This window comes from Camellia sinensis, chromosome 1, assembly GCF_055761805.1.
Source record: "Camellia sinensis isolate YWXY chromosome 1, ASM5576180v1, whole genome shotgun sequence".
Lineage (NCBI taxonomy): Eukaryota > Viridiplantae > Streptophyta > Magnoliopsida > Ericales > Theaceae > Camellia > Camellia sinensis.
Genome location: NC_138961.1, coordinates 202,379,639 through 202,406,888, shown reverse-complemented (window position 1 = coordinate 202,406,888; position 27,250 = coordinate 202,379,639). Strand labels below are relative to the sequence as shown.

Sequence of the window (27,250 nt, the reverse complement as noted above, 5' to 3'; positions counted from 1 at the left end):
CAGCATCCAGTGTGATTAATCGATTTATCGGTGTAGTGTTTGTGTTGATGATGTATTATCATAATATGATTCGTTTTAAATTCGCATTTGTGAGTGTTAGATTCGGTAATTATGGATATGAAATAGCCGTAATTGTGGAGAGAGAGACAAATGCAAAATTTATATTTGTGAGTGTTTGATTCATTTTGCATTTGTCACAAAATTTATATTTGTGAGTGTTTGATTCAAAATTACTTCATTTTGAAAGTAATATTGAATTCCTGATTTGTCTTTTAGTCTTAATCATAATAATTCAACGGCTCTGTTTGGTTGAGCAAAATCTGTTTAGTTTGGTGAAAACAAAAAATTATCTTATAATAGCATGTATTATCTTATTTGTCATAATTTTCTCAGTTGAAGTTTAAATGACTATACTGAGTCATTGATCCTGTTTGTGTGACGGTTGTCTATCTTTCCACAGGAAGGATGACAAACTGAAACTTGTGGTACCTTGTTGTGTTGTTGTCAGGACTACACCAATGACATCAGGTAGACTCCAAGAAAGAGGGTCGGGTTTGTCTATCAATTGGGGGGGTAGTTTTTTTTGTCAAATAAACACTGTTGAGTAGATTAGGAATTTAAATTGGTTTGCTTCAAAACTTGTTTCCTAGTCTGGCAATGGGAATTTATAAATGTGTTAATCAAGAAGACGAATGTTGCCCCATTAACTCTACCAATTCCTCTTTGCATATATTTGTACAAAGGCTAAAGTTAGTGTTGATGTCTCACTTTTTAGATTTTTTAAAAAATATCCCAATAGTAATTACACGAGTAGTTATGCCATTAAATTTTTTTTTTTTTCAAACCTCTTAACTATTAGTCTTTTTAATTCATAAAATGTATCAATTTTCAAATCTTGATAATTCAATCATACGTTTCAAAATTTTATTTCTCTGGGGAAAAAAAATTGATGTTTAAGAAAAGATTGCCTCACAAACTATCACTGAAACTCATTAAGAAAATCTCAAAAATTCTTGCTACCAAAGGTTCCAAATTTTCAAAAGCCTAAGAAGATGAGGACTCATTTTGATGTTTAGGCTGTGGTCTCAAAAATCTTGGGCCGATATTGGTGAGCCGTGGCTTTGTAGGTGAGGTTGGAGTTTTAACAGATCCGATCCGAATCCGATCCATTTACAGGCCTAGTCTATACTGGTGGTTGTCATGGATGTGAGTGTACATTTAAGCATATGGGTGTGTTATTTTGCAGGAGATGATGTGCAACTAATAACAAGGAGGCAAATGCAATAGTCTTTATAATTAAATTAGAGTGCTTTTGAACTGCAATATGGGTTGATTGGCTATAATAGAAACAATTACCAACTTCAATGAATATTTATGCACATCATCATTAAAAGTGATTTTCTCTTCAGAATTAGATTACTGTTTTTTAAATAAATTTATACCCATAAACATCTCGGGTTTTAAGAAACTGTGCATTTCTGCATTGTCCTCTGATAATTGAATGAACATGTTTATGAAAGTGTATAGGACCCTACAGATCTGCATTTCTTATTGATAGCATTTTTGTGGTAAAAATTGTAGTCTCTGTTTTGACCATGGATTGAATGAACATGTCTATGTTGTTGGTCGATTCTAGGTAACTCCACTAACAAGACCGGGCATGCAAGTCTAGTGAGCATCAGGTAGGACAGCAGATGACTGCTTGTGCGCATTCTACCACATTAACAGCACACCGACAATGGTGGATTGATACGTATACTGAAATTTTCAAGAACCCTCTACCCTTATAGCAGTGTGAGTTCCAATGCTAACGCTTGTTAACTCTGTATAGTGAGTTTAATTTTTTGACCATAGATTGTCATATTATAATTTGATTGGTATATGATTTGGCTATGGTTTGTGTTTATTGCTTTTCATTTATCAGCAATTTGATCTTGTGATATTTAAGGAGTGATGGGGTTTTTTGTTTTTTTGGTAAGAAGAGTGGTTAAATGTTTAATTGTTAGTAATTGCTTTTTTGTGCCTAACACAGGGTTGGATTTTAGTTTAATCATTGTTAACTTTTGAATATTGATAGTGAATTTTGGACGGCTTTGTGTACTAAGATTTATGTGTGATTGTTGCAGATACTACAATTGGCACATTAAATTGCAATCTATTAAATTAATCTATCATTGGATAATTTTTAATTGGTAATCTATTTGAGAGTTTGGCCTATTCTATGCAGGTTCTGCAAGCTTGTGTCGATTTGAAACTTGCGAGCTCTCTGCTAGATTTTGAATGCCATTTCAATGAAGTCCTTGAGAAGAAGATGCGATGAGTTTAGTTGTTTTGTTATGTAGATAGATATAACTCCAATTACAATCTGTTCATTGAATAGTTGAATGTTACAAACAATGCTTATGACACTAGCCTTATAAATTAGAAATGATACCTTTGAAATCTTTGTCAGTTTATGGTATACAATCAAGATATTACATACTAATGAATCAGAGCATGGTATTTTTTTATTATTGAAATATCTTTTGATTAAGCCTCTTTGAATGTGATGAGCATTTTTTTTTTTTTTTTTTGTGTAGTTGAATTTTAATTTGGAGATGAACAGATAGTCTGGTGATATGTTTGATATTTTCTGTTTGGTTGTTGAGAGATCAAGAAAGGAATATAAGTTGATGTTCATACTAGTATTTTTAGAGTAATTGTTACAAAAATAAATAAATAAATAAAATAAAAATATCAAACTTTTAGAGACCAATTTTAGTTGTCTCAAAAAAATTATAACCTTTACATTTGTTCCAAAAACTAAAACTTTTGGAGACCAATTTCATTTGTCCCAAAAACTAAACTTTTAGAGACCAATTTCTATTGTCTCAAAAATTATTTTTTGTCTGGATTATAATTAGACTTTTAGAGACAAATTTTGGTGGTCTCAAAATCAAAACTTTTTGCAACCACATATTTTTGTCTCTAAAAGTCTATTTATATTGACAAATGCAAAATTTTGTCTCTAAAAGTCATTTTTTGACTTTTCCGGACGGGCCATTTGGGACAAACTTCGGAACGGCGAAATTTGGTTGGCAAAAGTTTTTCCCAACAAATATTACACTTTTAGGGACGGAATAAATTTGTCCCTAAAAAGCTAATTTCTAGTAGTGAAAGTAATAATAGTTAGCTACTTTCATGAGGAAATAAACATTTCTATATTTCTTGTAAGAAATTGAAGGCCAACTTACCATGCTACTATGGGTTGTACAAAAAATTTAACATTCTTACATTTTTCCATCATTATCATGCTAAACAAGCATTGATTATTAGTAATATTTATTCTTTTTAAAATTTTCCCTTTCTCACACTTTCCACTACTTTCATCCTAACCAAACTCAACCTAAGTCTTGCCAACAAATAGGATAATGGCTTCAAACAACTTGGAAAGTTGTTCTTGCAATAGGAAATAAGTCAAAGATAAAAGGGTAAATTACACTGACACCCCATAAATTTCTTTGAAATCACACTGACACCCCTTTTATTCTCTAAAATCACTTTGACACCGCCTGTCAAGTAACACTGTTAGTTACAATGGTAAAGTTATTGTAATGCCCTTTATTAATTTACCTAAATTTTATGTAAAATAAATGAGAGAATAAATAGGAAGAGGGCATTGTCAAAGACTACACAACTCTCCCCACCTCCACAACAATTGTCCATCGCCGTTGGGGCTAGATTCAACTGTGTCGGTGGCCAAGAATGGGCAAGTGGTTATGGCTACAGTAGAGAGAAAGGGAATGGCGAGGCAAATCCAGAGGGAAAAACCTCCAATATTGGGTAACAAGCAACCTAGCACATAGCTTGATCAATCTCCATTCCAATCCTTTCACTTCTCTTCTCTTTCATCTGATTTGTCTCCTTTCTCTCCCGTCATAGCAAATTTTTTTCCTAAAAAAATGGTTGATTGATTCTAGGTTTGGTTTGGGGATATGATAGTTTGGATTGGTTATTGGTTTTGTATGGAAGGAATGAAACAATGGTATATAGGAGGATTGAGTTTGGGTTTGCAATATCTTGGGTGTAATGGTGGGGTATGTAAGTTTGCAACTAGGTAGAGGAGGGCAGTGACATTGCGATTGTTATAGATGTATGCATATTATGTGTACATATATTTTATGTATATATATTTGTTAAAACTAGACTTTGTAGGATGAAACTATTGAAACTTTGTTATGGGTATATATTTAATTCTTTACATTTGAAGATCTGTAATTGTTGAAATCATATATTGCTTGTTATCTGATTTGTGTAGTGGAATAGTGGGGTAGATGGTCACCGCTAATTACAATGGCATGGTGATAGTAGAGTTCTTTCGTTGTTGGGTTTGCATGTTTTTTATGTATAAACAACTTTTGTACATGGTAATAGTCAAGTTCTTTCGTTGTGGGGTTTGCATGTTTTTTATATGTATATACAACTTTTGTATCATAAAAGTTTGACCAGGAATCATGGCCTCCATTTTTCAATTCTCTCTAAAACCTTCTCTATGAAATCGTAGTTGGTTTTTATATGATAATGGGTTTTGTAATGGGGGTGATATGTGTGTGCACGGGCGTATGTGCAGGTTATGTAATTGTGGAAAAGATGAGAAAAAGGAAAGGGAGAAAGAGAATGGTAATTTTGGCATTTTAAATATTTCTTTATGATGTCATCATTTTCTGTTTGGTTGATGGACGATTTATTAATGGATTGACTTGAATGTTACACATATTTTAAAAGTAAGGGAGGCCAATTGTATTTCAAGAAATAAAGAGGGTGTCAATGCGTGTGACTTTAAAATAATAGAGGGGGGGTTTTAGAGTAATTTACCCAACATAAAAGTATCATAATAACCTTTTCATGGTTCTAGAAAAGCCTCCATGCTTAGAGGGAAAACAATAATTCATGTATTCTCTTATCATCAATCTACTTTAAAAAGAGAATGCTGAAATTTATTTTATCAAACATAAGCTTCATGTGGATTGAAAGTTAAAATTAAAATCATATAACAGCTGATTTGAAGCAATGAAAACATTTCTTTTTAGTTGTTCACACTTGTTCTGTTGGCTGGAGATTATCTTGCTAACTACTCATGCTTAAAAAAGGATACAAACAAGTGCAGTTCAGACAACATTTGATTAGCATTATTCGAACTACTAGTATTGTGTGTGAACCAATACCTAATTTCGCTTTTCCTAAGAAAAAAAAAATTAAAAATCAATCAAACAGAGGATTTACTTTCACACTTTCAACAAAATAGCATCTTGCTTAACATGCTACTAGCTGAAATCTATTTAATTTAACTAGAACATTAAGCACTAAACATTACCAAAAACACTTGAAATGGTTGTCTACCCTAACTAACAAATTGAGAGAGGCCTACCACAAGTTATAGCTGCTATATGTGAATTTCACTAAATATATTTTAGAAGAAATCCCTGAAGATTATCTTAAATCAATCACAAGGTTTCAAGACATAAACGCAATGAAAATATAGTTCCAAAATGCTTCTATTTAAATTGCTAACAAACTAATACATTTTTACAAACATCTAAAAATGCAATCAAAATTCAAAGAACATAATCAGCCACTATTGCACAAACACTCCCACTTACCCTACAACACTTACAACTCACAAAATACTAGAAATTCAATGTGCTCAAAGGAAGAAAAAGTAGAAATATATTAGATCGTAGTATGTAATTCTAGTTCTGGGGGTTGCGACGCTTCTGTACAGAGCATAAGATTAAGTTGTCAAAGGTAGGATATATCTGCAAACATTTTAATTTGTTTTTTCTTCTGTTGTCGATTCATATTTTGAGTTTCTTTCATCATTGAATATTATATTGTTCCTCTCACTGTGGGGGAAGACATATTGATAATCTGTCTATCTTCAGATTAATTATATGGGTGTTTGAGAAGTTGTTATTTTAGTAAACTATTTTAGTTTTCAGTAATGCTTGGCCACATAAATTCGGGCCACCAAGCATTTTCCTTTTAATTGATAGCAGAGCACGGTGTGAGTATGCTAAAATTTGTTAATTTTATTTTCAACAATGTTAGGTGGCCCGAATTTTTATGGCCTGAATGGCTCAAATGTCTCAAAATGACATCGTTTTGGATATAAAACGACGTCGTTTTGACACCTTCAAACCATTCGGGCCAAACAAATTCGGGACACCAAGCATTTTTATTTTATTTTAGTAGATAGCAGAGCGTTGATAGGTATATTTTGGCTGGGTTTAGTTGTATTCTGTAAATGCAATTATATCTTGTCATTTGCGTTTCATGTTTGAATACAGTTTTCATAATGTAATTCCACCACACATTTTAAAATATAATTCTCCTTTTCGTTTGGCAGATTTCTCTCTGTTTCGTCTTCTCCACTCTTCCCAACGTACATATTCTCTCTTTGGTCTTCTCCATTTCTGAAAAGCTTCACGTGCAATAAGATTTAAAGCTAAAGATGCTTCACAGCTGATACGTATATTCTTCAATCGATCTGGTATGGAATAGCTGAGAAGGTGGAATGGGTTCTCTGATCTGGGCAGAAAGTGGCAGAGCCGATCGTTCACCAGGTAATCTAGCCGATCGTCCACCCAGACTTCCTGTCGGTCAACTGCCACTCTTTGACAATGGATTTGCTCGAAGGTGAGTTAATCAAAGGCTGGTGGATATGAAGCATAAGCTTGTTTTGTCTGTAGGATTGGTTTATGATCTGACGGTCAGGATTTGATTTTAAAGTGAGATGCATTGAATTGGGACTATGTTCGATGACATGTGTAGTGTCGGCTTAAAAAGTGCAAAACGTTTTGAAAAAACATTTTGATGTATTAATTGCTAAATCAGAAACATTGGAAGTAGGAATGACAAACAAAACGATGGAATTAAGCTAACTGATTGAAATCGATTGAAATGTGTGGTGATGTTCTAATTTTTGTTTGACTCCAACATAGATAATACCAGATTAATTGTTTGGTCATTTATTTAAAAATAATAATATAATAAATAGTAAATAATTTGTGGCAGTAATAATTAAAAATATTTTTAAAAAATTCAAACCAAATATACAATCAAAAGTTATTTTAAATCAGTAATTGAATATTTATTTTGAAAAAAAAAATTATTTCCTTTGTAATGTTTTCAATTAAAAAAATTGATTAATGTTATTTTTTGTTAATAATTAATTTTTTAATTGAATTTTAAAAAGAGTTTGGTTAGGAGTGTTGATAAGAATTTTCAATAGAGTTTTGAGAAATGTGTTTGATTATGAGTTATAACAATTTGAATAAAGTTTTAAAAACTCTTTCCAAAACTCATAACCAAACAAATTTTCTTATTTCACATGTCACATCAAACATTAAAAACTCAATTCAACACTCAACTCAAAACTCAATTCAACACTCTTTTCAAAACTCATAACCAAACAAATTTTCTACACTCAAAATCTAATTCTATTATCAAATCATATTTAGAAAATTACCTTAATTTTTTTATTTGCTTTTAATTGGCATCAGAGTATTGATATACTTATGTAAATCAAAGTATAAAACATGCAGCGGAATAAAATGTTTAGATCATACCTCTTTGATGATAGAACCTCGTGGATAAATCACGTGCTTCCAGAGTCTGATAAACCAACCCAGCAGTGAAGTGATATCACATATTGAATATCACCCACACAAATCACAGTACAAATGACTTGATCGTTTGTTTTTAGGAGAGAGTCAGTATATGGGTAGAAACAGATCATACGTTGTTTCTCTCTTGATTACCCACAACCATATATCAGATATATAATATATTATTATATCTATCCATATCAGTTAAAACTGATAATATCTGTATCTTGAGTGGTTATCCTAAATAGGTTTGAATTCAATTTCAAAACCTATTTGGATAGGATTCCAAATTCAAATTCAAATGGTCATGCCACATGGGCGCCCATTACTAACATCTCCCACTCGCACATGAGTTGGCATGACACTGCCACATCTCTATCTCAATCTCCCAAAAATAAACAATCTCATACTAGCCACTGCACCGTGCGACTGCTGAGAACACCTGCATGTGGGAGCTCTATACTAGAAACTCAAAATGAGCCAGCATAGAGACATCAACCCAAAAGGAACAGAAATAGTGTCTCATATACCCCAGACCCATCTAATTACACCGGTCCAAAAAACATCTCTAATCCCTCAAAAAGAGCATGTTTGACCCTCTTAATTCTTGCAATATATTCACACTCAATTCGCCTCTCATACAGAGCGATATGAGTTGCCGGCAGTGAATATACAACAGTGGTGTAATACTAGATGATCTTCCCTTTGCACTCATGCCATTTAGTTTAGGATTGACCGCTTTCCCAGTGATGTCCCTTAAGGCCGAATCATGCATGACCGCAGGCAACATACCAAAGTAGCAGAACATCAACCCCTTACCTTATGACATAGTCAAAAGTCACAAAAGAGTACATAAATGAAAGTCATATCAATAATGACACGTAAGACTCACACGGTGAAGAAGCAGGGATCCATTCTCTCACCTCATTACTCGGTCGCCAAGCACATATAGTATGAATACATGCTACGGTGGAGTAACTCTTCCATAAAGAGTGATGTCATACTCGATACACCGTACAGATATTAGTCTAGTCGCTCTCTAGCGCCTAACCCGAATTCTCTATTTGCTCGCCTTCTAGGCGCCAAATGAGATCTCGCATCTGGCTAATCATAACAGGCACAACATGGAAAGTGGGTACTAACATCCATGTTTGGTCCTTAACACGACCTCATCTTGGTTATAACCAAGGCGACATACATAGTGGATGATTTAAGCCTCTCTTGGCTCCAAAATAAAAATAAACCACCAGTCTCATCCTTGCTCGCTCCCAAGCGCCAAGGGCGATTGCTCGTGTGAGTGAGCCAATCTTGCCTGCTGACATCATCATTTGCTAATCATTATGACACAAATCGTAATAGTGTCAACATCCCATCATCTCAAAATAAGTGATCGATTTTAAAAAAAATGACCACAGCTTGTGCAATTATAGATTCCAAACATAAGCCTTATCAGCACCTCTTGTGATAAGTATATACAACGGAATCCACCATGTGCGCCTCACATGAAATGATTTAAGATCACTACCTCTTGCGCAATAACCTCTCTAAAGATATTTTGGTGACCAATTTGCGTTCATTCTTAGTGCGCCTAACTAGCACATTGAATCTTACAATGAGCAAATTAATATACTACTAGTAAAGCATTTTATCCACAGTCTAATGAGCAAGGTCAATGTCTAAACAACTCAGTTGACCATTTACCAAAGATAACACTTATCATGCCGAATACGCCCACATAGCGTACTTTAGGCTCCCACAACAAAGAAAAGATCAAGGAATATAGGTCATCTGTTTCTCCCAAAGACAATCTGAGGATTCACTCAATAGCTAAGGCTCTGGCTTTTACCGATAGGTAAGTCAATGGGTTTGCAATTTTGCATCTAGAATCGTTCTAGGATATTCCTTATGTAAGTCATCGAAGACAAACCGAGAATTTTCCTAAAACAATCCCTAAGGATCGTACATCCGAGCATATGAATTACATCACCCATGTCCATCATATCTAAAATGGAGGACTGCCCACCCTAGGTGGCGACAACCTTTTAAATTCCTGGCTCATAATGACTAAGTAAGGAAAAAACTTCTTTTGGACCATTGATCATGCCTCAGTGGTCTTCATTGATCATCGTTGGCCTATCATGGCTTGACGAAATCTAAGAACCAATGTTTGGATAACTGCTTTAGGTTGTAAAAAATTTATTGGAACCAGCAACCTTTTTGCACTCCTAACTTTTCACCATAAAAACAGAAGGTAAATCCTTACGGATCTACTTATCCAATTCTCTAATGAAAAATTGGGTCACAATGTCCACAAATCAATGTTCCGAACTTATGTCAATCATAGCCTAAGTCAAAATAACCTCACTCCCCAGGAGGAAGTCTTCTCATGGTCTACACTTTCCTCAATGGTGCGACCATTGGGGAGGAAGTCTTCTCATGGTCTACACTTTCCTCAATGGTGCGACCATTCGGTATCTAGCGAGCCTTATGCCTCAACAATGACTATCCAAATTACGCATAACTTTATAACAGTTTTGCGTCATAATGGAAAGTCAACCAAATTATAAAAAATGGTTAATCCTCAAAGACTTTGTCTTAAACTGCGTAACATTGATCCACTTTCTAAAAACAGGGGACTAGAGCCTTTGGCATTATCCTAGGCTCTTTATCATCTTGCGGAGCAATCATGAATGTTTCCCTCTCAATCACCCAGTGATGACGTGGAAAATTTTCACATTTGCTACCACGCAACTAAGAATATAGAGTATTCTGCTCTAATGGAGTAATCCATTAGTAGGCACATCGCTCCCACTGTCCCTAGGATATTAGAAATTTCTTTCCATTCTCAACTAGGCTACGTAGAGCGCTATGCTTGGAATTCTCCATCTTATAGAGTTCCAAAAACTCTATTCACGTCACCTTTACTAATAAAACTTTATGTGACTTAGTTACACTACCACAAAGCTACTTACCTATATGCACATGACCCGGAGGGTTTGCATGACCGCATACAATAATGCGCCACACGACCCTTTGTGTTTACAAGACAGCATACAATAATGCGCTATAGAACCCTAGGTCTGAACTTCGCAATCTTATGAGAAGTAAAATAAAGATAAGCTGCTTAACGGTTACAGATCGCCCATAGATGGCTCTCCGCTAACCCATTACTCAAATGGAGTGTAAAATATGATATGGAGGGCACTTAGTTAGGGATATAGGCAACAAACTAGTGCAATTTCCAATTGGGAAACATTTTGCGCCATTATCCACCTAACATTAACAATATTTAATTCCTTATCTCTACTACACAATTGTGTTGTTGAGTACTAGGAATAATCAATTTTCTAAGCACCCATCTCTCTTCACAGAGTTTTCTAAAAAATAACTCAAATAGATACTCGCCACCTTGGTCAAAACTAAAAGCATGAAAGCTGTTATCTAATTGATCTCAACCTCATATGTGCAATGTCAAAAATCATCTCAAAACTTTTGACTTATGGGAGATCAAATAGTCTTGACTCAGATGCGTATCGTAATCTATAAATGTGTCGAGATTGAGGCTTAGCTATCATAACCTCACACATATCTAGTCACAAACATCATAGTGGACTAAATGCGCCAATACAAATGACCTTCTACGGCTTTCCTACTTACTTGTGCGCACCCATTGCGAACAAAGTTACACATTCACATGAGAGCAGGATGTCATAAGCGAGTGGGCTCGAGAAGGCCTACTCAAACCATCGTGTCATCATCTCATTAATGTGATTAAGTATAATAAACCACTGGTTCATGACCAATGTCATAAACTAATTCCAATCATCTTAATGTGTGAGTTCTCAAAGACAAGTTTTAAAGGTTTAGGCCCAACTAGGTAATGACTCACGACAAAGTCATATTCACTAGATCATAAAAGGGATGTCATGGAGATATCAAGTGCGCCTAAGTCGCAAATTTAACTAGTAAGTGCTAATCCCCTGCACCTTCAAATCAATTTTATTCTCCATACACTTTACTGCATCTAGTTGAAAGATGACGATACTCATCTTGCCATATCTATTTCTCGCTTCATAGTTACTTGCAATTAATTCTACTATCCACAAGAAGGAGAGAATAAGCTATCAACTATGACAGCTCCAAAGTAACTTAAGCGCGAATTTAGGCTAAAGAGTCTAATTCAACACAATGCTCTCACAAGTGATACGTCAAATTCTTAGAGTCATAACAACCTTGTCGGCCTTCACCTTTTCATCACTATGCCGCAACGTTTGCGCTTAGTGTTAAACGTTATTAAAAAAAAACGTTAGCCTAGCTAAGGAATTATACAAAGAAGCCTCTCCTCATGTCTCACACTCAAGTGTGGAAACAGTAAGTGTCCAGACTTAGACAAGTTGGCAATGCTAATAGATTTTGCAGCCACTAAGCGCTAATCTTTTCACTTAGTGTTAATAGATTTTGCAGCTACTAAGCGCTAGTCTTTTCACTTAGTGTTAATAGATTTTGCAGCTTCTAAGCGCTAATCTTTTAACTTCACGTGATATTTCAACGCACACTATTATAGTGCATGAAATTTTGCTCCATCCAACTCCCAATAATTGGGTAGAGAGCAAAACACTGCTCATACTGGCTACTCGTCTTACACTTAATGACTAATTTATTTAAGCTCGCATTTCTAGGATGACGTGACTCTTGAATGTTACTTCATCCAATGATGTAACATTATTTACAAATCAAATTACAAAGTCAATCCATGCAGCTCATTAGTCAAGATCATATACTGATCTATTGAAGGCTTACTAATTTCATAACTCCAAAACTCGCCAACCAAAACTACGTAGTATGCCGCTAACCATAGCGCACACATTAGTTTTTATTGTGCCAAACAAGGCACCAAAACCACGGCGACTTTGAGTCATGTTTCCTTACTTTGGCTCAATTAAGGTTTGACCTAAAGTCTCCAAGACTTTTGCTCATCTAAAGAATGGGATTAGTTTGTTCACATTTGAACATCTCTACTAAGTTTAGGTCAATCAAATTAACTTCCATAAGTTAAATCAATTTAGAGAGAAATTCGCATTGGGATTAATTTGATTAGCATAATATAATTTTGCCGCAAAAAACTAAATTAAATAGTGACAATATTACACAAGTCGCAAGATCGAAAATCCGCTACGCTCGTAATCATCTCTTGCGCCACAGGTGACAATTATCCAAAATTTAATTTAATTTATGCGCAAAATATTGGTTTTCGGGAGTTAATCTACAAAGATTTCTCTCAACCGAATAACCTCCCACTGACTATGGCATATACAAAGCATGATAAATTCCATACAATAGCATCTTAATGTAAATTTACAAATAACTCATGCTATATTCATTTAATAATGGAATTCTAATAAATAAATAAATAAATAATCATGCTCCTCTAATTACAACATATTACAAATTCTAAAAAAAATATGCTGTATTAAATATTTAGATTATGCCATAATTAAAGTGTACATCATTTTGGAATTTTCTGGAATTTTCTGGAATTTTAAATAACTAATAAACACACATAAAATCAGAAATAAATATTCCAGAATCTGATAAAATGCTATAACTATACCAGTAAATAGTAAACTACATCAATAGTCTACAATAAAAAATTCAGCCCCAGAAATTTAATCATGCAACACCAGATGCATTTTAAAGAAAAAATAATGCATTATTATTTCAGGAAAAATATTTTTTATTTTCATAAAATTTTCAAAATTTTACATAATGTAGAAAAATTAATTCTGAGTCTAACGGTACCAACCATGCTTAAAACAAAGCTATAACGAATAAATTATGTCCAATTAACGCAATTCAGAATTAAAAACAAACAAACAGAGCCTTAGAGCCAAGCCAGGCGGGAAAAACGGCTCGGCTCGGCTCGGCGCCGCTCAGCGCAACTCGGCGCGAGTCGGCTCAACGCGGCGCGGCGCAGCACCGGCTCGGAGCGGCTCGACGCACGGCTCAAACGCGGCTCGGCGCTCGGCTCCAGCACGCGGCGCGCGTGCGAGGCGCGGACGTCATGCGCGTGGACAGCGTCACTGACGCGCTCGTGATGGCGCGTGCAGGCGCGTCTGTTGGGCGTCTGGCGCGTGTGGGCACGTGGCAGCGCGTGGGTGCGCGTGGCTGCGGCGTGGTGGCGCGTGCATACCACGCGCCGCCTTCCAGGGTACTGACTGGTCCGATTTTTATACTGCCAGACTCCTTTTTTCAAAATAAAACCGTTTATGGTATGAAAAAAGACATTAATGAACATAAAAAAAATATTTATGCTCTTAATCTAATCAAAGTAGATTTTTTTTTTTCTCCTTTACAAACATTCATGTATATAATGTAAACATACACATGTAAAAATATACACATGATTAAAAAGAAACACGAAAATATCCATCAATGGCTCTGATACCAATGTAAATCAAAGTATAAAACATGCAGCGGAATAAAATGTTTAGATCATACCTCTTTGATGATAGAACCTCGTGGATAAATCACGTGCTTCCAGAGTCTGATAAACCAACCCAGCAGTGAAGTGATATCACAGATTGAATATCACCCACACAAATCATAGTACAAATGACTTGATCGTTTGTTTTTAGGAGAGAGTCAGTATATGGGTAGAAACAGATCATACGTTGTTTCTCTCTTGATTACCCATAACCATATATCAGATATATAATATATTATTATATCTATCCATATCAGTTAAAACTGATAATATCTGTATCTTGAGTGGTTATCCTAAATAGGTTTGAATTCAATTTCAAAACCTATTTGGATAGGATTCCAAATTCAAATTCAAATGGTCATGCCACATGGGCGCCCATTACTAACAACTTATTTATTTGTTTGATTTTAATTTATAATAAAGTATTGGTGGGTGTACTTATTTATTTGTCTTTTTTAATTAATTGATAGCAGGGTGTGCTTCTTTTTTGTTTTCTTTTAATTGTTAATAGATTGGCGGGTGTGATTATTAGGGTTGAGTAAGGTATCCATGAGATTGATAATTCAATACGATTAAGTCCAATCCAATAAATTTGGATTGATTTTTTGAATCCGTGATTCGGTTCCGAATTAAAAATTCATAGTCCACAGATCGGTTCTGGATTGAACCCCACAGTTCCAGATTGGAATCGATCTAAACCGTATACAAATAGCTTATATTTATATTATACACCCTCCCATATAGTATCTTTTCTTATTCCATATAAAACCTAAACCCACATAGTTTTCTTATGGTTGTTTAAATTTTAGAACAGTATGTCGCTATTATGGAAAGATATGTTGCTATTGTAGAACTAATATGATGCTATGTTTATATTTTTATGAGATTAAATGTTCTATATGTTTTTTTTGTTATTTAATTATGTGAATCCGTGATCCTAAATCGATTCAATCCGTGTTTAAATGGATTGGTTCAGATTGGTTCCACGATTTAAATGGATTGGATTGGTTCCAATTTTTCAGGAACCGTAGATAACAGATTGGTCTTGATTTTATCTCAATCCAGACCAATCCGGACCATGCTCACCCCTAGTAATTATATTACTAAAAGGATAATTTAATAATTTGTAGAGTGCTGACTGGTGTAGGGTAACATGATATTTATTTAAGGAATAATATAGATAAAGAAATTGTGGGATTTTGCACAGCGAAGAAACCCTCTCCCCCTATTTCATTGCCTTCTAAATTGTTGGTCCTAGCCTGTGGAAATTGCTCCATTCTTCTTGGTCCATTATTGCATTAGATCTTTCGTACACCTAACTTAAACACTTGAACATCTTGCCTTTGCTTGAAGTTTTGGGAACATTAAAGTTCATTTTGAAGACTTTAATTCAAGAACTTGGAGTAGTCTTCCCCATATTTAGGGATGGCAATGGGGGTTAATGGGGTGGATATTAATTTCCCATCCCCATTCCCCTATAATTATTTTTTCCCATTCCCCATGGATATTACCCTCCCCATCTCCTAATGGGTTTGGAATTTTCCCAACCCAACTTGACTTTTTTTTTTTTTTAAAGATTCACAACCAAAGCTAAATATACAAAAAAAAAAAGAAGATATTATCAGTTAATTATATAAAATTTGACAAGAATAATATGACAATGTTAATTAATGTGTATTTGATTTTGTTGTTGAGCCAAATAAAATAAAATAAGATTGAATGTATATTTAGCTTTGGTTGTGAATCTTAAAAAAAAAAAAAAAAAAGGGTCGAGTTAGGTTGGGGAAAATCCAAACCCATTAGGAGATGGGAAGGGTAGTACCTATGGGGAATGGGGGAAAAAATTATAGGGGAATGGGGACAGGAATTAATATCCACCCCATTAACCCCCATTGCCATCCCTAGTGAAAACATATGGAGAAATTATTTTCCGATGTACCTATAAAAATAAAAATAAAAACATATGCGGAAATTAGTGGGTATCCATCCCCGCCCCATCCCCAGTGGAGATTTAAAAAATATCACTTACCTTACCCGACGGACAAGAAAAAAGGGAAAATCCCATGTATTTGGGTTGGATCTCCATAGATACCCACATGATAGGTTATCCATTGCCATCTCTACCCATATTTGAAGATGTATAATTAACCTCGCATAATTTATTTTATTTTTTCTTAAATGGTTTGTATATGAACATAAATAATTAAACTTTAGTGTACTAAGATATAGCTCATTTATGTGCAGTAGACTGTAGTTACAACTTTGAATAAATTTAGTCTGCATACAATTACATTCCATATTTTTCCCCTAATTTCTTTTCTCTATAAATCTAGTTATAGGGACATAAGACAAGTGTTGGGAAGTTTTCGCCCCTTCCTTTTGTTTAGCTACATGTGCAATGCCTTTTACTTTTATTTACACACTATATATGTATATATGTTTGTGGGGTACCCTTCGGACACCAACACTCGTCGGAAACTTTCGACACATCTCCAACACTCAAACACTTGGAAGATACACATGTATATTGATTAGATACACACAAAACTAATTATAAGTATGAACAAATTAATTTAGAATACATTGATAAAAGAAAAACAATTTCAATTTATAGAAATTAGTGTTATATTGCATTAATTTAGTGTCTTTCTATGATATATTCATACATATAACATATAATAAATATATATAAAAAATTATATATTCTGTGCGTGTACTCCACGTGTCGTGTCTGATATTTTTTAAAAATTGCCATGTGAGTGTCATATTCATGTCATGTCACGTGTCTGTGATCGTCCTTGTGAGTTTTGGTAGGAATAGGAAATGGTTGCATTGCTAGTGATTATTGTGATACTGATATGCCATGATAATGTTCGTATAAGTGTCAATCATAGCAATATTGATTAATTATTCTCTCTAAAAAGATGTTTGAATTTGGTCCTAGCAGCCTTCCTTCTTGTTGTCAAGCCTTGGCTTTGCCCTTGGTTGTCTTACCCTTGATTTTAAGTAAATCTCAAAAGGTGTATTTGTAATTTACCCTTGATTTTTTTAAAATTGTAATTTTGATTTTTTACTTTAAGGTAGTGTTTTTTTTATTGGAAAAAAATATAATGGGATGTTTATTTTATAGAGGTTAAAAAATAATAATTCCACTCAATTTCATCTAATTCAATGACATTTCACCTTCATATGGATTATCCCATATGATTTTGAAAATTACAAATATTTTTTGTCACAATTTTTTATTTAACATAATTAACAAAAAAAAATCCTACCGACTCTCCTATACAACAATATAATTACTTGAATTTTTAATTTGAAATATATTTATGATATTATTAAAAGCCGTTGATTAACTTAATGATTTATTAACAAAATAAATCATCTGTTATGCAATTAAAACTTAGAAAGGTGAGATATAGTTTATACAATTACAAAAGATAATCTATATTTTAAACAAATTTCATGAAATATATTTTTAATTTAGTTAAAATTCAAATATTATGCGTAAATAGCCTGTGCCTTGCACGGGCATACTTTCCTAATATATATATATATATATATAAACCACTTAAAACCTTGAGGTTTGTCTTTTCTTTCCAATTTTGTCATTTTTATTTTGAATAATTTACTAATGGTGGCTTATATGTTAAGTGAAAGTTTTTTGTAATTATGCAAGCATTCTCAGTCAATTATGAAACAAGGTTTTTCATAATTATGTAATCATTTTTGATCAATTATGGAACATAAATCTTTTATTTTTTAACAAATTACATATACACCTATAACGTTTGTTTAAAATATGAAACAGTTCTACAATACTAGAAATTACAACTATCGTTTGTTATAAATTTTAATTTAATACAATACTCAGGGGGAAAAAAAAAACTATTCTCCTATGTAATAATAAATTATCAAAATTATTTATTGAAAAATATTTTTTATATCATTAAAAACTGTTAATTGACTTAATAATTTATTTTATTAACAAAATAGTTAATTGAAAAATATTTTTTATATCATTAAAAATTGTTAATTTACTTAATGATAAACTTATTAATAAAAGTGGTAATTTGTTATGCAAGTATAATTTATGTCCATTTATTCCTTGTATCATTACTTAATAATTTATGCAAGTATAATTTATGTCCAAATATAATTTGTTAATTTACTTAATAATTTATGTCCATTTATTCCTTGTATAATTTATTACTTGTATCATTAAAATATTTTTAATTTCCAGTCCATTTATTCCTAACAGATTAAACTGTCCAAACAGTTTTCAAATCTGTTTGAACCCGGATAGATTCAAATATGCCAGACAGGTTTTTTTAAACTGTAGCAGTTTCAGCAGATTTAACTGCCCAACAGTTATCTGTTGAAATAGTGCTGGATCTGTTTGAAATATGTATAGTTTGAATTTCAAACAGAAACTGTTTGGACAGTTTAATCTGTTAGGAATAAATGGACTGGAAAAGGTTTGTTTGGACAGAATTTTTGAATTCAAATTTGAATTAATTTCCCACAATAATTTTTGGAAAAAATTCAAATGAATTTTGTCCAAAAAATTAATATAAGAACCAACCTGACCCACAATCGCGCACGACTCGGCTTGTAACGCCCTCAAAATAATAACATTAAACCCAACAAATAAGACATGCATTGATATGTAAAAGTTCCACATTCATTCATTTATCAGAATTCCATTACATAAGTATTGCATGTTAACAACAAAAGCAAATGCCCTAAGGGCTTACAGCTTTCCAAGTTAACACTTGGTTACAACAAAAGAGTACTAACTCATACACATTAAGCCCTTGGCCTGAATTTACATGTAATACATCAAAAAGTAAAACGACAAAAGTATGTCCGCCTCTAGCCTCCCAAGCTATGTCCGTGGAGGTGGCATGCTACCTGTACCTGAAAATGATATTCCCATAAAGGGTGAGCCACAGCCCAGTAGAAATACACTAAACCAACCATGAACAATGACTAAAAGATTAGCAATTGATAGATGGCCAACACTGATACATTCACATAAATCACATATTTATGTCATACGACTTATGAGTCCAAGTTACCTTTCATTTTCCCTTTTTCAACAGATAGGCATATAAACTCTATCCACATTCTCAACAGATATGTATAACAACAATATCCACATTCACAGATAAGCATATAAGCTATATCCACATTCTACAACAGATATGTATAACCGCAATATCCACATTCACAGATAAACATATAAGCTATATCCACACTTCACAAAGATAAGCATATGAGCTCTATCTTCACTTCTCTAGACAAGCATATGAGCTGTATCTACGGAGTTCATCCCCTATCTCCTCCCAACACTATCCGGTTTAGAGGTACATCCCATATCTTCCCCTAAACCGCGGAGTACATCCCCCATCTCCTCCTCTACACATAACGTATACAAACACATTGGTTCTATATACATTCACTCAATACATATAATTAATGTATTCTATCAACCGTCATATTCCATGACACATTCCATCGATTAGTTTCCGTTTGCCTAATCATCATGCATCGTCTACAACAATCACGACTATCCTCCACCGATAGCCCAAAGCAGTTATTTCTATACAGAAAATAAATGCACAATGGATATTCAATCAACATTTCATTTCCTCATTCCTCACAATTAATTATCCCAATTAATTAAACAATGTAATTAGGTCAATTCCCATAATTAACATTTCAACCCTTAGGTCCCATTTTCATCAATGATTTAACATTTATTCCATTTCTCTATGCCAAACATGCATCTAGGTTTATTATGAATAAAACCCCAACTTTTGTAAAAATAACACAAAAGCCCCAAACTTTTACCAAATTACCAAACCAACCCCAACATCTCAAAATACTAAAATTTAAAGACAAAATCCATAGAGAGGAGTAGGATATCCCTACCTCGAAGTTTAAGCCAAAAAGAAGATGAAGACTCGAAGATCAACGTGCTCCAAATCCAAACTTTTTCAGATTAAAACGAAGCTCTCAACGTCCTCTATCTTTTTAACAAAAGCCCTAGGCTAGATTCATACTCTAGGGAGATCAAATCTTAGAGAGAGTGTAAGTTTAGAGAGAGAGGGTCTCGGATCCAGTTTTTGATCAAAAAGAAGGTGAAAAAGTGATGTTCAAAATCGCTACTGTCCGCTGATATAAAACACGCTCGCTCGAGCGAAGCCTTTGTCGCTCGAGCGACCAGACACAGAAAACTCTCACTCGAGCCAAGAAGTTCTCGCTCGAGCCAAAAACTCAAAAGTGCGCTCGAGCGAAAGAATGCTCGCTCGAGCCAACAACTCAAACCCTCAGGTCTGCAACCAGGAGCACGCTCGAGCGACAGACCGCTCGCTCGAGCGAAGAACAAACCAGACCGCTCGAGCCAAGAAATACAACTCTCAGGTCCAGAACCAGATACCATCGCTCGCTCGAGCGAAGCCACTCTGGCTCGACCCACCAGACACGAACTCAACTCTCGCTCGAGCGACCAACTCCTAGCTCGAGCGAAGGTCCAAAAATCTGGGCAGCAACACTAGGCTCCCAAACACAACCAACCTGAAACAAACCTGCCCAACACATCCTATAACTCAATACCAGTAAAGAGGATGCAAACAAGATAATAAACAACTACCAACATCCACGGACACATGTCCAGATCACTGTACAACAAGGGTAAACCCGGGATCGCTATACGGCTCGGCCGGTCGGCAACGGCGGCGCGTGTGGTGGTTTGGGCTAAGGTTCATTTTGTTCATAACTCCTCCCTTCTACAAACTTGGGGTGCCTCTTGGGGCCCAACCCAAGTTAGTACACCAAGAGCTTATATACCCAACAAAGCTCTCTTAAAGTTTCAATGTGGGACAACCCATTTCAAGGAAACCTACATTTACTTTTTTAATAATCCATTCCACGAACCCGAAAATGACGTCAACTTCCCATTCACTCATAAATGATTTTGACGAACCATCTTCACCGTGTGACTTACCATGCGGCAAGGAACACATCACCACTTTGGACCCATCCCAAAAGATGTTTGGGGCCATTCAATTTCGGGCTCAAAGTTGGCCCAAAATAAGCCTTATAAAACCAAATTTTCCAACATATTGTTTAAAGGAAAAAGTCCAATCTACAAACCACCTGCACACACATAAATTGCAACCCGCATTGCGGACGGTTGCGATTTAAATTTTTCCTAAACCTCATACATGCGGGCGGGTCCAAACCAATCCGCAAACCGTCCAAAACCGAACCGCGACCACCCCTAGTTCAGTGAATTATCTTAGTAGATTTTTTTAGATAGGAGAATTATCTTAGTATTTATTTATATTTATGTTTTGAGAAAAGATACAGACCATAATTTTTTTATTTATTTTATAAATTCGGAAGAAAACTTAAAAATGATACATATCATACCACATAATTCTTTCATATATCTAATGATTTATTCTACTATTCAATTTCATAAAACAATATTCTAATTTTTAAAAAATTATCAAAATATAAAACTTAAACATCCTGTAATAATAGTCTATGCCTTATACCAGCCTTTTTAAACTATATATATATACATATATATGGGATGGGAGATGCTGCCGTGTGTAACAGCAATTGATGTGGGCCTATGCGATGCCGTTTTGACCGAATACAAAGCATTGATGTCTTTGCCTGCCCAAAAATAAATAAATAAATAAAAATCCGTTTGCCTTTTTATTTTAAATATTATATTATAGATTGTTTTCTATTTGATATGTAAATAAATATTATTAAAATGGGTTTGATTTTTTTCAAGTTAGCCATCAAACTTGAGGAAGTATTTGTGATTGGTGAGTTCATTTTGAAGTTGGCCTCGATGATCTAAATTGTTCACATTGTAAGATTAGTTTAGTAGAATATTCATGTAAAAAATAAGATAATCAGATACTAATAACCATCTGTTTGAATCATATTTGTTTTAAAATAATAAACGATAAATATAAATTCAAGAATAACTATCTATTTTTTGTAATATAAATGTATCAAAAATATAATTATTTACATTTGGTTATTTTAATTTTTTTCTTCATGAAGATTCTACTTAATAAATCTTAAAAATTGAACAGTTCGGATTATCAAGGTTGGACCTAAAATAGACCCACCAATCCCAAATGTTGTCTTAAGTTGAGATGACCAAACTGAGAGAAATGAGTTTGGGATATATAAAAAATATAAAAATATATATGAATGTGAACGTGTATTAAAATTGTATTTTTTTTTTTTTTGTTATTATGCACTTTTTTAACAAAACACCTCATTAGCAAGATCAGCTTGTTTGGTTTGGATTTTCAAGATTTATTTTTCAGAAAAATAAAATTTTTGTTTTTCATATTTTTTTTTTATTTTTACTGATTTTTTTAATATCCTAAGAAATTATTTTAAATTTTTAGATAAACTTAATATAAATATACTTAAAAAGTATAATATTTGTGAAAAAAATCGTTAGATAATTCGCTAAATACCAAAAATATATTTAAAAAAATGAGAATTCAATACATTTTCATATTTTTGTGTATTTATTGATTTTTTAAAATATTTTTTTTTTACAAATATTTTACTTTTTAGATACACCTAATTAAGGTGCATCCAAAAAAGTAAAAAAATTGCTTAAAATTTTAAAAATAAAAAAAATAAAAATAAAAACTCAATTTTTAGAAAATTAAAACTAAACACACTGATTATTTATTTATTTTTCGTATTACGCAACTACCTCAAAATTGAAATGTATTAAAAATTTATTATTATTTTTTATTCATTAAATTGACTCTAAAATAATAAACTAAAATATTCTGTTATTTTAAATAGAAAACAATCTATAATAGAAATATAATATTTAAAATGAAAAGGGAGAGGGATAGTTTGTTTATTTATTTATTTTATTTAACGCAGGCAAGGGCATCAATGCCTTGTGTTTGGTCGCATAGGCGAGCAGCAGTTGCTGCTGTGCTATGCGTTCCTCCATCCCTATATATATATATGATATGATATGATAACCTCTGGTCTCTCGCTTTCCTCCTCACTCTCTATAGCGATCCCGGTTTTCCCTTTATTTATTTATTGTATTCCGGACTTAGGTTCTGTGGAGTTGATGGTTGTATGTCTTGTTGTCATCCTTCACTTCCCTATGTTTGAGTTTTAGGATGTGTTAGGCGTGTTTCGAACAGGTGGGTTGAGCCTTAGTTCATATTCTTGTTGCCTAGTTTTTGAGTGGTCTGCTCGAGCGAGTCCTTGTGCGCTCGAGCGGAGATTCCATACTTCCAGCATTTCGTGCCTCTGTAAAAGTACTGCAAGCTTGTTTTTCACGCTCGAGCGGGTTTCCCTACGCTCGAGCAGGTCGCGCTCGAGCGGGCCTTTTGGCACTCGAGCTGGTGTTCACTGTCTGAGAAAATACTGGGAGTGGAGAACCCACACTCGAGCGGACTGGTTTTCGCGCTCAAGCGGATGTGTTTTATTTTTGTGTCTTGGCACTCGAGCGGGCCTTCTTGCGCTCAAGCGGGTCCATTTTTTGTGCTTGACGCTCGAGCGTCCTATTATCTGTTCGAGCGAGCCATGTGTATATCAGTTGGCAGCTAGGCACTTTTGAATCACTTTTCACTTTTCATTCTCTCTCTTACTTTCCCAAAAACCGATTTTGAGAGCTCCTCTCTCTAGAAAGTACCTTCTCTCTAGGGATTGATCTAGCTAGAGTGACCTACTCTCTTAGTGCCTTTGTAAAAAGTGTGTTGATCGTCGAGGGCTTCGTTTTGATCTGAAAAGTTTGGAGTTTGGAGCATTTTCAATTTCTTCATCTTCTCCGTTTGAGTTCTAACTTCGAGGTAGGGATATCCTACTCCATCTTATGAGCTTTGTCTTTAAATTTTGGCATTTTGATATGTTGGGGGTTGTTGGGTAATTTTCAGAAGGTTTTGGGGTCTTTGTGTAATTTTCAAAAGATGGGGTTTCAAACATATAAACCTTTATGTATGTAATACATTGGAAGATGGACTTGGTGTTGGATTATTAATGGAAAATGGAACCTTAGGGTTGGTATTGTAAATATGGGAAAAAGCCCTAATTGTTATGATAAATTAATTCGTATAATTAACTTTGGGAAATGGGAAATTGAATAGGAAATATTCAAATTGGAAAGGTATGGGATTAAAGGGTGTAGTTAGATTAATTTATCGCTCACCTAGGCAAAATGTTGATATTTTATCCTTTTGGTGCATTTATTTTCTGTTTAGAAATAACTACTTTGGGCTATCGGTGGAGGATAGTCTTGATTGTTGTAGACAATGCATGATGATTAGGCAAACTAAAACTAATCAATTGAATGTGTCATCGAATATGACTGTGGAATAATACATTAACCTTATATATTGATTGATTATGTATATGATCTGTGTTTATATACATCGTGTTGTGTGGGAGGAGATAGGGGATGTATTCCACGGTTTAGGGGAAGATAGGGGATGGACCTCTAAACCGGAAATTGTTTGACATTGATACAGCACTAAAATGTGTATCATTTGTGAATTATGGAAGTGTTTCGTTATATTGATACAGCACTACAATGTGTATCATTTGTGAAGTATGGAAGTGATTTTATGTATTATTGTTACAGCACCAAAATGTGTATCCATCGTGAATTTCGAAAGTATTGTGGTAATGAGCTATAATCTCATTAAATTATTTGGCCAGGTTCTGAGCCTTGTTTTCAAACTTAAAGTTGAATAAGAAATGGAAACTGAAATGTAACATGGACATGATTGTCATGAAACCGTAATATGATGTAAGTTGGAATATAGGTGTGGACAATCCATCGAATGCTATTATTTTAGTCATTGTTTATGCTTGGTTTAGTATATTTCTACTGGGTTGTAGCTCACCCTATATGGGACATCATTTTCAGGTACAGGTAGCATGCCACCTCCAAGGACGTAGCTTGGGAGGCTTGAGACTGTTGGACTATTTTGTGTTTTTGGTTGTATTACATGTATATCAAGCCAAGGGCTTATTTTTGTGTTGTAACCAAGTGCTGGCGGGAAAGTTGTAAGCCCATAGGGCATTTACTTTTGATGTCAACATGTAATACATTTTGTAAGAATACTCTGATGTTTGTAATATAATACTTCTTTCCAGTATCTTGAATGTATGATATTATGGGTTTATTTTGAGGGCGTTACACTCTCTCTGGTGTGTTTGTATCTAGACCCTTTATCTGACTAACTCCTTCCTCTGACCCCTCTCTCACGTTCTCTCCCTGTTTACCCGATCCCTTCTCTTCCCTCGCGTTCCGCTTACAGCCGCACCACCGCTATACCGTTAGGAATCCAAAGTCACCGCCACCGATTTACCAACAACGACCATTACGCCACCGCCACCGCCACCGCCAACCCCAACCCCTTTGCATTCTAACCTCTTTCTAGAATTAGGTAATTCGATTTCTCTCTGTATCTGGCTCTCTTTTCCCTGATTTCTAAATCCTAGTTATGTTTACATTTTTTGCAATATCTACCATCAGATCTGTTTTACAGATAAACGTGGGTAGGTGAGGGGTGTTTAATAACATGATGATTAATTAAGGGATAAAATCTAGGTTAAATCGTTAGAAAATTTTAACTCGGAATTTATAAATATTAAACATAAATATCGATATTTATCATTATAACTCGCTATCACAGCTGCTACCACTACTGCCACCCCTACTATCATGCCACCGCCATTGCTATCACTACCACCATCATCATGTTACTACTTTTATCACTGCTATGCCACTGCTACCACTACCACTACCACTACCACCACTGCTGCCACCATCATGCCGCCGCCGCCGCTGCCACACTATTACCATCACCTTTATCACCATTGTCGTTATTACCATGAACATCACCAACACACGCCACCACTGCCACCACCACTACTATGCCACTCCACCACCACCACCACCACCATTATAATATAAAAATCAAAACATTCAATTGAAAAATAATAAATTTCAAATTTTATCTTACATATATCAAACAACTTATTTTTAATTTACCACTTAAATTTTTATTAAATAGTTTTTCAACTTAAAAAATTCAGCATTCAGTATTCAATTTTCAATATTTAATTTTTAGTCTTTAATTTTCAATTTTATCAAACATCACTGAAATCGTACACTGTTTACTATTTTCCTATATAGAACTTTCATAGGTAAAATATTTAAATCATACACTGTTGCCCTCGTGTTGTTGCCAACGTCCATCTTATCTTACCATCACATGGTATCTCTCTGTTGTTTTCCTGTGATGTGTAATTTTAATTTTATAAATATTTACCTGGAAGTCCACTCGCTGTTTCTGATCCTACACGAGAGAGAAATATATAGGGGGTGTTTGGCAAAGGCTATTTTTTGGTATTTGGGGTTAAAATTTACAAAAAACCAAAATAAGTTAAAACAACTAATAAGACAAAATGTCACATTAAACCCATAATCATTTCACTTTTTCTCTCAATAACATCAAATCCAACTATAAAAAAATCCAACTATCTTTCCAAACATAAAAATTTTAACCTAATAAAATAGTCAAAAACTAAACAAAAATGATTTAGAGCTCGAATATTTTGGCTCGAAATGGCTTGAAAGTTTGAACTCACGCGCTACTTCTCTATCTCCGTCTCTCAGAGCCAAAGTTTGAGGGCTGATTTCCCTGACTATGCTATTTTTAAAACTTTAGTCCCTCTTTAGGGTGTGTTTTTAACTTTAATCCCATAGTAGGGTAAAACGGCTTTAGTAATGCCGTTTTCTAGAAAACGGCTTTTCAAAAATCGTGTTTTGCGATTAAAATAATAATAAATTTTGAACGTAGAAAACGGCTTTAGAAAAATCATTTTTAATTAATTTTTAATTAATTCTGAATTAATTAAAAACGGTTTTGGTAAAACCGTTTTTGCATTAATTTTTTTAATTTATATTTTCAACATAAATATTTTTTCATCAAAAATATTTTTAATAAAAAAACGGTGTTAGAAAAACCGTTTTTGCATTATTTTTTTTAATTTATATTTTCAACATAAATATTTTTTGACCAAAAAT

At 34.1% G+C, this 27,250-nt stretch overlaps 1 long non-coding RNA gene across 1 annotated transcript; it reads left to right on the top strand.

Moving 5' to 3' along the window:
* The first annotated feature begins 1,313 nt into the window (after nt 1–1,313).
* Nucleotides 1,314–2,451, top strand: LOC114306141 (uncharacterized). The gene is made up of 2 exons (XR_003644570.2): nt 1,314–1,794; nt 2,228–2,451. It is a non-coding gene; the product is annotated as an uncharacterized LOC114306141 (long non-coding RNA).
* Nucleotides 2,452–27,250: the final 24,799 nt, after the last annotated feature.